Below are 12,795 nucleotides of genomic sequence, written 5' to 3' on the forward strand. Positions count from 1 at the left end.
AATGGAGTAGAACAGTATGACAAAAAGTGAATGCCATCTTACCATTTAATCTTCATATTACTTTATACATTCTATATATAAAAATATATTCTCATATATATGAATATATTCTTTTAAAGACCCAAATGCAAGGGTAAACAGTGATTCTAAATCCTGAATGTACATCAGAATGACCTTGAAGCTTGTTAAAAATACAAATTCCCACGGTCATGGTTGCTTTGGCAACACATATTCTGAAATTCAAGCGATACAGAGAAAATTAGCATGGTTCCTGTGCGAGGATAATGTGGAAACTCATGAAGCATTCCATATTATTTTTTGAATTTTATTTTATTTAGTTTTTTTTTATACAGTAGGTTCTTATTAGTTATCTATATTATACATATTAGTGTATATATGTCAATCCCAATCTCCCAATTCATCCCACCCCCCCTCACTTTCCCACTTTGGTGTCCATACATTTGTTCTCTATATCTGTGTCTCTGTATCTGCCTTGCAAACCAGTTCATCTGCACCATTTTTCTAGATTCCACATATATGCGTTAATATATGATATTTGTTTTTCTCTTTTGACTTACTTCACTCTGTATGACAGTCTCTAGTTCCATTCACGTCTCTACAAATGACCCAATTTCGTTCTTTTTTATGGCTGACTAATATTCCACTGTATATATGTACCACATCTTTTTTATCCATTCATCTGTCAATGGGCATTTAGGTTGCTTCCATGACCTGGTAATTGTAAATAGTGCTGCGATGAACATTGGGATGCATGTGTCTTTTTGAATTATGGTTTTCTCTGGGTATATGCCCAGTAGTGGGATTGCTGGGTCATATGGTAGTTCTGTTTTTAGTTTTTTAAGGAACCTCCATACTGTTCTCCATAGTGGCTGTATCAATTTACATTCCCACCAACAGTGCAAGAGGGTTCCCTTTTCTCCACACCCTCTGCAGCATTTATTTGTAGATTTTCTGATGATGCCCATTCTAACTGGTGTGAGATGATACCTCATTGTAGTTTTGATTTGCATATCTCTAATAATTAGTGATGTTGAGCAGCTTTTCATGTGCCTCTTGGCCATCTGTACGTCTTCTTTGGAGAGATGTCTATTTAGGTCTTCTGCCCATTTTTTGATTTAGTTGTTTGTTTTTTTAATATTGAGCTGCATGAGCTGTTTATATATTTTGGAGATTAATCCTTTGTCCGTTGATTTGTTTGCAAATATTTTCTCCCATTCTGAAGCTTGTCTTCATCTTGTTTATAGTTTCCTTTGCTGCGCAAAAGGTCTTAAGTTTCATTAGGTCCCATTTGTTTATTTTGTTTTTATTTCCATTACTCTAGGAGGTGGGTCAAAAAAAGATCTTGCTGTGGTTTATGTTGAAAAGTGTTCTTCCTATGTTTTCCTCTAAGAGTTTTATAGTGTCCAGTCTTACATTTAGATCTTGAATCCATTTTGAGTTTATTTTTGTGTATGCTGTTAAGCAGTGTTCTAATTTCATTCTTTTACATGGAGCTGTCCAGTTTTCCCAGCACCACTTATTGAAGAGACTGTCTTTTCTCCATTATATATCCTTGCCTCCTTTGTCATAGATTAGTTGACCATAGGTGCGTGGGTTTATCTCTGGGCATTCTATCCTGTACCATTGATCTATATTCTGTTTTTGTGCCAGTACCATACTTTCTTGATTACTGTAGCTTTGTGGTATAGTTTGAAGTCGGCGAGCCTGATTCCTCCAGCTCCGTTTTTCTTTCTCAAGATTGCTTTGGCTATTCGGCGTCTTTTGTGTTTCCATACGAATTGTAAGATTTTTTGTTCTAATTCTGTGAAGAATGCCATTGGTAATTTGATAGGGATTGCATTGAATCTATAGATTGCTTTGGGTAGTATAGTCATTTTCACAATATTGATTCTTCCAATCCAAGAACATGGTATATTTCTCCATCTATTTATGTCATCTTTGATTTCTTTCACCAGTGTTTTATAGTTTTCTGAGTATAAGTCTTTTGCCTCCTTAGGCAGGTTTATTCCTAGGTATTTTATTCTTTTTGTTGCAGTGGTAAATGGAAGTGTTTGCTTAATTTCTCTTTCTGATTTTTCATTGTTGGTATATAGGAATGCCAGAGATTTCTGTGCATTAATTTTATATCCTGCAACCTTAACCAAATTCATTTAGTTCTAGTAGTTCTCTGGTGGCATCCTTAGGATTTTCTATGTATAGTATCATGTCATCTGCAAACAGTGACAGTTTTACTCCTTTTCCAATTTGTATTCCTTTTATTTCTTTTTCTTCTCTGATTGCTGTGGCTAGAACTTCCAAAATTATGTTGAATAAGAATGGTAATAGTCTTGTTCCTGATCTTAGTGGAAATGCTTTCAGTTTTTCACCATTGAGTGTGATGCTTGCTGTGGGTTTGTCATACATGGCCTTTATTATGTTGAGGTAGGTTCCCTCTATGCCCATTTTCTGGAGAGTTTTTATTGTAAATGGGTGTTGAATTTTGTCAAAAGCTTTTTCTGCATCTATTGAGATGATCATACGGTTTTTATTCTTCAATTTGTTAATATGGTCTGTCACATTGATCGATTTGCATGTATTGAAGAGTCCTTGCATCCCTGGGATACATCCCACTTGATCGTGGTGTATGATCCTTTTAATGTGCTGTTGGAATTTGTTTGCTAGTATTTTGTTGAGGATTTTTGCATCTATATACATCAGTGATATTGGTCTATAATTTTCTTTTTTTGTGATATCTTTTTCTGGTTTTGGTATCAGGGTGATGGTAGCTTCATAGAATGAATTTGTGAGTGTTCCTTCCTCTGCAATTTTTTGGAAGAGTTTGAGAAAGATCGGTGTTAGCTCTTCTCTAAATGTTTGATAGAATTCGCCTGTGAAGCCATCTGGTCATGGACTTTTGTTTGTTGGAAGATTTTTAATTACACTTTCAATTTCATTACTTGTGATAGGTCTGCTTATATTTTCTAATTCTTCCTGGTTCAATCTTGGAAAATTGTACCTTTCCATGAATTTGTCCATTTCTTCGTGGTTGTCCATTTTATTGGCATATAGTTGTGTGTAGTAGTCTCTTAAAATCCTTTGTATTTCTGCAGTGCCAGTTGTGATTTCTCCTTTTTCATTTCTAATTTTATTGATTTGAGTCCTCTCCCTTTTTTTCTTGATGAGTCTGGCTAAGGGTTTATCAATTTTGTTTATCTTCTCAAAGAACCAGCTTTTAGTTTTATTGATCTTTGCTTTTGTAGTCTTTGTTTCTGTTTTGTTTATTTCTGATCTTTATGATTTGTTTCCTTCTACTGACTTTGGGTTTTCTTTGTTCTTCTTTCTCTAGTTGTTTTAAGTGGAGGGTTAGATTGTTTATTTGAGATTTTTCTTGTTTCTTGAGGTGAGATTGAATTGCTATAAACTTCCCTCTTAGAACTGCTTTTGCTGTGTCCCACAGGTTTTGGGTTGTTGTGTTTTCATTGTCATTTGTTTCTGTGTATTTTTTTATTTCTTCTTTGATTTCTTCAGTGATCTCTTGGTTATTTAGTAGCACACTGTTTAGCCTCCATGTATTTGTGTTTTTTACAGTTTTTTTCCTGTAATTGATTTCCAATCTCATAGCGTTGTGGTCAGAGAAGATGCTTGATATGATTTCAGTTTCCTTAAATTTTCTGAGGCTTGACTTGTGACCCAAGATGTGATCTATCTTGGAGAATGTTCCATGTTCACTTGAGAAGAGAGTGTATTCTGCCACTTTTGAGTGGAATGTTCTGTAAATATCAATTAGATCTATCTGATCTATTGTGTCATTTAAAGCTTGTGTTTCCTTATTTATTTTCTGTTTGGATGATCTGTCCGTTGGTGTAGGTGGGGTGTTAAAGTCCCCTACTATTATTGTGTTATTGTCGATTTCTCCTTTCATGGTCGTTAGCATTTGCCTTATGTATTGAGGTGCTCCTATGTTGGGTGCATGAACATTTATTAATGTTACATCTTCTTCTTGGACTGATCCTTTGATCATTATGTAGTGTCCCTCCTTATCTCTTGTAACAGGCTTTATTTTAAAGTCTATTTTATCTGATATAAGTATTGCTACTCCAGCTATCTTTTGATTTCCATTTGTATGGAATATCTTTTTCCATTCCTTCACTTTCAGTCTGTATGTGTCCCTAGGTCTGAAGTGGGTCTCTTGTAGACAGCATGTATAAGGGTCTTGTTTTTGTATCCATTCAGTGACCCTGTGTCTTTTGGTGGGACATTTAATCCATTTACATTCGAGGTTATTATCGATATGTATGTTCCTATTACCATTTTCTTAATTTTGGGGGGTTTGTTTTTGTGGGTCTTTTTCTTCTCTTGTGTTTCCCACTTAGAGAAGTTTCTTTAGCATTTGTTGTAGAGCTGGTTTGGTGGTGCTGAATTCTCTTAGCTTTTGTTTGTCTGAAAAGCTTTTGACTTCTCCATTGAATCTAAATGAGATCCTTGCTGGGTAATCTTGGTTGTAGGTTTTTCTCTTTCATCACTTTAAGTATATCCTGCCACTCCCTTCTGGCCTGCAGAGTTTCTGCTGAAAAATCAGCTGATAACCTTATGGGAATTCCTTTGTGTGTTATTTTTTGTTTTTCCCTTGCTGCTTTTAATATTTTTTCTTTGAATTTAACTTTTATTAGTTTGATTAATATGTGTGTTGGTGTGTTTTCCCTAGGTTTATCCTGTATGGGACTCTCTGTGCTTCCTGGACTTGGGTGACTATTTCCTTTCCCGTGTTAAGGAAGTTTTCAACTATAATCTCTTCAAATATTTTCTCAGACTGTTTCTTTTTCTCTTCTTCTTCTGGGACCCCTATAATTCGAATGTTGGTGCAATTAGTGTTGTCCCAGAGGTCTCTGAGATTATCTTCAATTCTTTTCATTCTTTTTTCTTTATTCTGCTCCTCAGCAGTTATTTCCATCATTTTGTCTTCCAGCTCACTTATTTGTTCTTCTGCCTCAGTTTTTCTGTTATTGATTCCTTCTAGTGTATTTTTCATTTCAGTTATTGTGTTGTTCACCTGTGTTTGTTTGTTCTTTATTTCTTCTACATCTTTGTTAAGCATTTCTTGTATTTTCTCAATCTGTGCTTCCATTCTATTTCCTAGATTCTGGATCATCTTTACTATCATTACTCTGAATCCTTTTTCAGGTAGATTGCCTATTTCCTCTTCATTTATTTGATCTTGGAGGTTTTTTACCTTGCTCCTTCATCTGTGATATTTTTTTGCCATCTAATTTTTTTAATGAGTGGGATTGTGTTCCTGTCTTACTGGTTGTTTAGCCTGAGGCTTCCAACACTGGAGTTTGTAGGCTATTGGGTAGAGCTGGGTCTTGGTGCTGAGATGAGGAACTCCATGAGACCTCACTCTGATGAGTAGTCCCTTGGGTCTGAGGTTCTCTGTTAGTCCAGTGGTTTGGACTCGGAGCTCCCACTGCCGGAGCTTTGACCCAACCGTGGGCTCGAGAACCAAGGTCCCGCAAGCTGTGTGGGGCGGCAAAAAAAGAAACAATATCAAAGTAAAAAATAAAATTAGACTAGGAAACTATCAGATATGTTAGAAAGAATGTAAAAATAAAAATATAGACGAATCAACAACTGGAAAGTTCATTAGTACCACAATAGCAAAAAAGAGGAGGAGGGAAAAGAAAAGAAAAAAAAAATAGGGGGAAAAGGCCTTGGCTGTGGAGGGCAGGGCCTAAGCAAGGTCGAGTTTTGGGCTGTGGGCAGGGCCAATGCTCAGGACCCACAGGGCTGCAAAAGGCCCTGGGGACTGTGAGGGTTTGGGCTTAGGCTCAAGGAACAGAAGGGGCCCAGGTGTGACCCCCAGCCCTGGTCTCAGAGGGCAGGGGACCTCACTTGGGGCCCAGTAGGTTTCCTGGGCTGGAGTGGGCAGGGCATATGCCCTCCTCTCCTGCTCCTCTGGTCTGGGAGGGCCCCTCCTGCCTCCCTCTCCTGATCTCCTGGGCCTCCCTCCTATGCCCCCAGGACCAGTGTGGCCAGGGGAGAGGGGGAGGGCTTGGAGGGCAGGGGACTGGCCTGGGATCTCAGCAGGCTCCCTGTGCCCAAGTGGGCAGGGCAGTTGCCCTCCCTCCTCTCCTGTTCCTCAGGATGGCTCTTCCTGCCTGCCTCTCCTGATCACCCTGACCTCCATCCTATGCCCTCAAGTACCCACACGACCTGGAGGGGGCCTTGGAGGGCCGGGGATCAACCTGGGAGCTCCGCAGGCTCCCTGGGCCCAAATGGGCGGGGCAATCGCCTTCGCTCCTCTCCCACTCTTCCCGGAGAGTTCCTCCCACCTGCCTCTCCTGATCTCCCCAGCCTCAGGGATGCCAATCCTGTCTGGCCTCCACTTCTCCTCCCCCCTCAGTCCCCCTACATCCTACTTGTTCACTTTGGGGTTCCTCCCGCCTCCTTGGGCATCAGAGTTCCCCACCAGCGGCCGGCAGGCGCCCTAGTTGTGGCGAGACTCTAACTCTGTGTCTTTCCACACTGCCATCTTGACTCCGCCTCCATTTTTAGTTTTTTGAGGAACCTTCATACTGTTTTCCATAGTGGCTGCACCAATTTACATTCCTACCAACAGTGTACAAGGGTTCCCTTGTCTCCACATACTCTCCAACATTTGTTGTTTGTAGACTTTTTGATGATAGCCATTCTGACAGGTGTGAGGTGATACCTCATTGTGGTTTTGATTTGCATTTCTCTAGTAATTAGTGGTGTTGAACATCTTTTCTTGTGCCGGTTAGCCATCTGTATGTCTTTTTTGGAAAAATATTCAGATCTTTCCGTTTTTTGATTGGGTGTTTGTTTTTCTGATATTGAATTGTATTAGCTGTTTACATATTTTGGATATTAATCCCTTGTCAGTCACATCATTTGCAAATATTTTCTCCCATTCCATAGGTTGCTTTTTTGTTGTGTCCTTTGCTGTGCAAAAGCTTTTAAATTTAATTAGGTCTCATTTGTTTTTGCTATAATTTATATGGCAAAGAGTGTTCTGCCTCTGTTCTCTTCTAGTTTTATGGTTTTCATTCTTACATTTAGGTTTTTAAACCATTTTGAGTTTATTGTTTTATTTGGTGTGAGGGGATACTCTAATCTCATTGGTGGCTGTCCAGTTTTCCCAGCACCACTTGTTGAAGAGGTTGTCTTTTCTCCACTGTATATTCTTGCCTTCTTTGTTTTAGATTAATTGACCATAAGTGCATGGGTTTATTTCTGGGCTCTATACTGTTCCATTGATCCACGGGTCTGTTTTTGTGCCAGTACCATACTTTTTTGATTACTGTAGCTATGTGGTATAATCTGAAATCTGGGAGGGTTATGCCTCCAGCTTTGTTCTTTTTCCTCAAGATTGTTTTTGGGGTCTTTTGTGGTTTCATATGAATTTTAGGATTATTTGTTCTACTTCTGTGAAAAATGTCATGCGTATTTTGATAGGGATTGCATTTAATCTGTAGATTGCTTTGGGCAGAATGGCCATTTTAACAGTATTCTTCCAATCCAAGAGCATGGGATATCTTTCCTCTTTGTATCATCTTCAATTTCCTTCATCAAAACTTTTCAGAGTATAGGTCTTTCACCTCCTTGGTTAAGTTTATTCCTTGGTTAAGTTTATTCCTAGGTATTTTATTCTTTTTGGTGAGATTTTAAATGGGATTTTTTTTTTTTACTTTCTCTTTCTGATATTTTGTTATTAGTGTATAGAAATGTAACAGATTTTTGTACATTAATCTTGTATCCTGTGACCTTGCTGAATTCATTTATTAGTTCTAATGGTTTTTGGGTGGAAGCTTTAGGGTTTTCTATACAGAGTATCATGTCATCTGCAAATAGTGACAGTTTTACTTTTTTCCCTTCCAATTTGGATACCTTTTATTTCTTTTTCATGTCTGATTGTTGTGGCTAGGACTTCCGATTCTTTTTTAAAAAGAAGTGGTGAGAGTGGGCATCCTTGTCTTTTTCCTGAGTTTAGTGGGAAGGCTATCATCTTTTCATCATTGTGTATGATGTTGGTTGTGGGTTTGTTGTAAATAGCCTTTATTATTTTGAGATATGTTCCTGTTATACCCACTTTGATGAGAGTTTTTATCATGAATGGATGTTGGGTTTTATCAAGTGCTTTTTCTTGTCTATTGAGATGATCATGTGATTTTTATCCTTCCTTTTGTTATTGTGGTATATCATGTTGGTTGATTTGGGAATATTGACCCTGGAATAAATCTAACTTGATCATGGTGTATGATCCTTTTTATGTATTGTTGGATTCAGTTTGCTAATATTTAGTTGAGGATTTTTGCATCTATATTCATCAAAGATATTGGCCTGTAATTTTCTTTTTTTGTAGTGTGTTTGGTTTTGGTATCAGGGCAGTAGTGGCCTCATGGAATGAATTTGGGTGTGTTCCATACTCTTCAACTTTTTTGGAATAGTTTGAGAAGGATATGTATTAGTTCTTCTTTATATTTTGGTGGAATTACTGGTGATGCTGTCCCATCCTGGACATTTGTTTGCTGGGAGTTTTTGAATTACAAATTCAATTTCACTTCTAGTGATCAGTATGTTCAAATTGTCTGTTTCCTCTTGATTCAGCCTTGGCAAGCCATATGTTTCTAGAAATTTGTCCATTTCTTCTAGGTTGTCCAATTTGTTGGCATGTAACTGTTTGTAGTATTCTGTTATGATTTTTTATATCTCTGTAGTATCGGTTGTAATTTCTCTTCTTATTCTGTTTGAGTCCTCTTTTCTTCCTGGTGAGCCTGGCTAAAGGTTTTTCAATTTTGTTTATCTTTTCAAAAACCCAGCTCTTGGTTTCACTGATCTTTTCTATTGTTTTCTATCTCTGTTTATTTATTTCCTCTCTGATCTTTATTATTTCCTTCCTTTTGCTGACTTTGGGCTTTGTTTTTTATTTTTCTAATTCTTTTAGGTGGTAGTTTAGGTTGATTATTTGAGATTTTTCTTGTTTATTTAGGACGGCCTATATTGCTATAAACTTTCCTCTTAGAACTGCTTTTGCTGCATCCCATAGATTTTGGAAAGCTGTGTTTCCATTTTCATTTGTCTTGGGGTATTTTCTGATTTCCTCTTTGATTTCATTGACCCATTGGTTTTTTAGTAGCATGTAGTTTAGTCCCCACATGTTTGTTCTTTTTCCATTTTTCTTTATGTAGTTTATTTCTAGTTTCATACCATTGTAGTCAGAAAAAATGCTTGATATAATTTCTGTCCTCTTAAATTTGTTGAGGCTTGTTTCGTGCCCTAGTATCCCAGTATGTTCTTCAGGATAGTATGTGGTCTGTCTTGGAGAACATTGCATATGCAGTTGAAAAGATTGTGTATTCTGCTGTTTGGGGATGAAATGTCTTGTAGATAAATCTATTCAATCCAACTGGTCTATTTTTTTTTTTTATCGAATGGTTTTTATTTGCTTAAGTACCCCTACATTTTTTTTTTAACATCTTTATTGGAGTGTAATTGGTTTACAATGGTGTGTTAGTTTCTGCTTTATAACAAAGTGAATCAGTTATACATATACATATATCCCCATATCTCTTCCCTCTTGTGTCTCCCTCCCTCCCACCCTCCCTATCCCACCCCTCTAGGTGGTCACAAAGCACCGAGCTGATCTCCCTGCCAACTGGTCTATTGTGTCATTTAAGCACTGTTGCCTTATTGATTTTCTGTCTGAATGATCTGTCCATTGATCTAAGTGGAATCTTAAAGTCCCCTACTATTATTGTATTATTGTCAGTTTCTCCCTTTATGTCTGTTAATATTTGCTTTATGTGCTCCTATATTGGGTGCATATATGTTAAGAAGTGTAATGTTCTCTTCTTGTATTGATCCCTTTATCATTATATAATGCTCTTCTTTGTCTTTTGTTATAGCCTTTGTTTTAAAGTCTATTTTGTCTGATATGAGTATTGCTACCCCTGCTTTCTTGTCATTTCCATTTGTGTGAAATATCTTTTTCCATCCCCTCACTTTCAGTCTATGTGTGTCTTTAGCCCTGAAGTAAGTCTCTTGTAGGCAGCATGTTGAAGGGTCTTTTTTTTTTTTTTTAATCCAGTCAGTCACCATATGTCTTTTGATTGGAGCATTTAGTCTGTTGATATTTAAAGTAATTGTTGATAGGAATGTACTTATTGCCATTTTATTATTTGTTTTCAACTTGTTTTTGTAGTTCTTTTCTGTTCATTTCTTCTTCTTTTTGTTTTTTCCCTTGTGGTTTGATGAATTTCTTTAGTAGTATGCTTCTGTTCCTTTCTTTTTGTTTTTTGTGTATCCATTGTAGGTTTTTCATTTGTGGTTACCATGGGGTTCATATATGTTGACCCATAATTATATCTACTTGATTTAAACTTATGGTCATTTAAGTTCAAACACATTCTAAAACATCTACATTTTTTACTCTCCTTCCCCACATTTTGTTTTTTTTAATGTCATCTTCATGCTTATCCCTTTAACAGTTTGTTGTAGTTATAGTTGCTTTTACAGTTTTTTGTGTTATAATCTACATACTGGCTTATTCAAGTAATCTTCAATTCTTGCTATATATCTGCCTTTCCTAATGGGATTTACCCTTTCCTCTAGATTCTTCTTTTCCATTTAGAGAAGATCCTTCAAGGTTTCTTTTAGGGTAGGTTTAGTATTGCTGAATTCTTTTAGTTTTTGCTTGTCTGAGAAGTTCTTTATCTCTCCTTCTATTCTAAAGGATAATCTTGCTGGGTAGAGTATCCTAGGTTGCAGGTTTTTCCCTTTCAGGAGTTTGAATATATCATGCCACTCCCTTCTGGCCTGCAAAGTGTCTGCAGAGAAATCAGCTGATAACCTTATGGAAATTCCCTTGTACATGACTCTTTGGTTTTCTCTTGCTCCCTTTAGAATTCTCTTTATCTTTAATTTTTGCCATTTTAATTATGATATGTCTTGATGTGGGTCTATTTGGTATCATCTTGTTTGGGACCCTCTGTGCCTCCTGTAACTAGATATATGTTTCCTTCTTTAGTTTTAGGAAGTTTTCAGCCATAATGTCTTCAAATACATTTTCTATACCCTTCTCTGTCTTCTTCTGGAACCCTTATAGTGTGAATGTTGGTGGGTTTAATATTATTCCAGAGATCTCATATGTTACTTTTGTTTTTTTTCTTCTTCATTTGTTTTTCTGTCTGCTATTCTGATTGGGTGATTTTCATTATTTTATCTTCCAAATCACTTATGTGTTTTTCTGTGTCATTTAGTCTGCTATTCATAGCTTCTAGAGTGTTTTTTATTTCAGATATTGAATTATCTATTTTTGATTGGGTCTTTTATATTTTCTAGTTCCTTGTTAAAATGATCTATGTTTAGATCAATTCTCTTCCCTAATTCGATTAGCATTTTTATTACTAATGTTTTGAACTTTTTTTTTTAAAGGGACGACATATATTCCTTTTCCAAACGTTACAGTAAAACCAGGTGGAAGAAAATGGTTTTAGCAGTTAGAAAAAAAAAAAGTACACATCTGGAGTTTGGCCATTAAAAGTCATTTACAACACTGGGAGGGGAAAAAAAAAGACAAGAAGTTGTTTCACATTACAGACCTCCCCACCACCCCAAAGCTTAATACTTGCTTACCAAGTCAAAAAGGAGACAGTTGATTCACAAGCTGGAGGTTTGAACTTGAGTGAGGCATTTATAAAAACCCAGACAGGGGCAGTGTCCTCCCCAGCCCAGGGGCCACTAGGCACAGCACAAGAGACTACAAACTCAGCAGGGGAAGGCTGGACACTCAGGGTTTGGGAGTGTAGGCACCCCCACCTCTGGCTCAGGGATTTGGGGAGTAAGCAAAACCTGCCTGGAAAAGAATTGGGGATGAAAACGAGCAATTGCCTTCTGCATGGATGGGGACAGGGAAGGAGGTAGGGCCAGGGGCAGGAGCATTTCACATCACTAACCTAACTTAGGAAACTGCAAGGGACCATCTTCAACTGGCCTTAAGAGGAAGACCAGATGGATGATGGGAGACTCCACAAGAGGGAGAGGAGGAGAGGGAACGTGGCTAGGGGGCAACAGCCCCTTCCCTTCTGGACACAGGAAGTCAGCCAGGGCACCAGGTCCAGGCAGTGACCACAAGGACAGGGCAGTTTCTGCAGCTTAGAGATCACCCACCTGCCCCCACCCAGCTACTCATTCTGCCCATCCACTGGTGTAGGGCCACTCTCCGGCCCGAGCAGTGGATGGCTCTGTGCCTGGGGCCCTGCCTCTTCTGTGTCTCCTCCCTTGGAGGCAGCACCAACCTCTGCCCCTTTGGCCTGGGGCTCCTGGCTCTCGGGTAGCGGTAGCCTTCCCTCCCTGGGCAGTGCCTTCCTCGCTGCAGGCACTGACTCCCCCCGCTCCTGCCCTTCCTCTGTGGGTGACGAGGCAGACAGATCATCCCCCCCCGCTTCCGATTTCTCCTGAAGGCCAGGCCACTCAATTTGGAAGGCTTCTTGAAAGAGAATGTCTTCTTCTTCTTGGGGGTCTCCTCCCCCTTGGCCTCAGCACCCTGGCTAGGGGGTGCTAGCTTGATGGCAATGCCAGTGGCCCCAGCTGCCTCCTCTGTTCCATTCATGGGGGAGGGGGCGACTCCCCTTCACCTTTGGGGGATAAGTCTCCACTGCTTTTCACGCAGCCGTTCTTGTGGCCGTTCTCCTGTCCATTGACCTTTGCGGGGGGAGTGCCTGCTGCCTCCTTGGCGGTCACATTGCCCTGGGGAGCCTTGGAGCTCTGGCTGCCCAT

General features: G+C 38.8%; 1 non-coding gene and 1 pseudogene across 1 annotated transcript; one reads left to right on the forward strand and one right to left on the reverse strand.

Annotated features, from left to right (window-relative positions):
• The first annotated feature begins 212 nt into the window (after positions 1-212).
• LOC132369456 (U6 spliceosomal RNA) lies at positions 213-316 on the forward strand. Its single transcript, XR_009504431.1, has one exon. It is a non-coding gene; the product is annotated as a U6 spliceosomal RNA (small nuclear RNA).
• An 11,884-nt stretch (positions 317-12,200) lies between these two features.
• On the reverse strand, positions 12,201-12,795 carry LOC132368555 (MARCKS-related protein-like; annotated as a pseudogene).

This window comes from Balaenoptera ricei, chromosome 7 (genome assembly GCF_028023285.1).
Source record: "Balaenoptera ricei isolate mBalRic1 chromosome 7, mBalRic1.hap2, whole genome shotgun sequence".
In the NCBI taxonomy this organism is placed as follows: domain Eukaryota; kingdom Metazoa; phylum Chordata; class Mammalia; order Artiodactyla; family Balaenopteridae; genus Balaenoptera; species Balaenoptera ricei.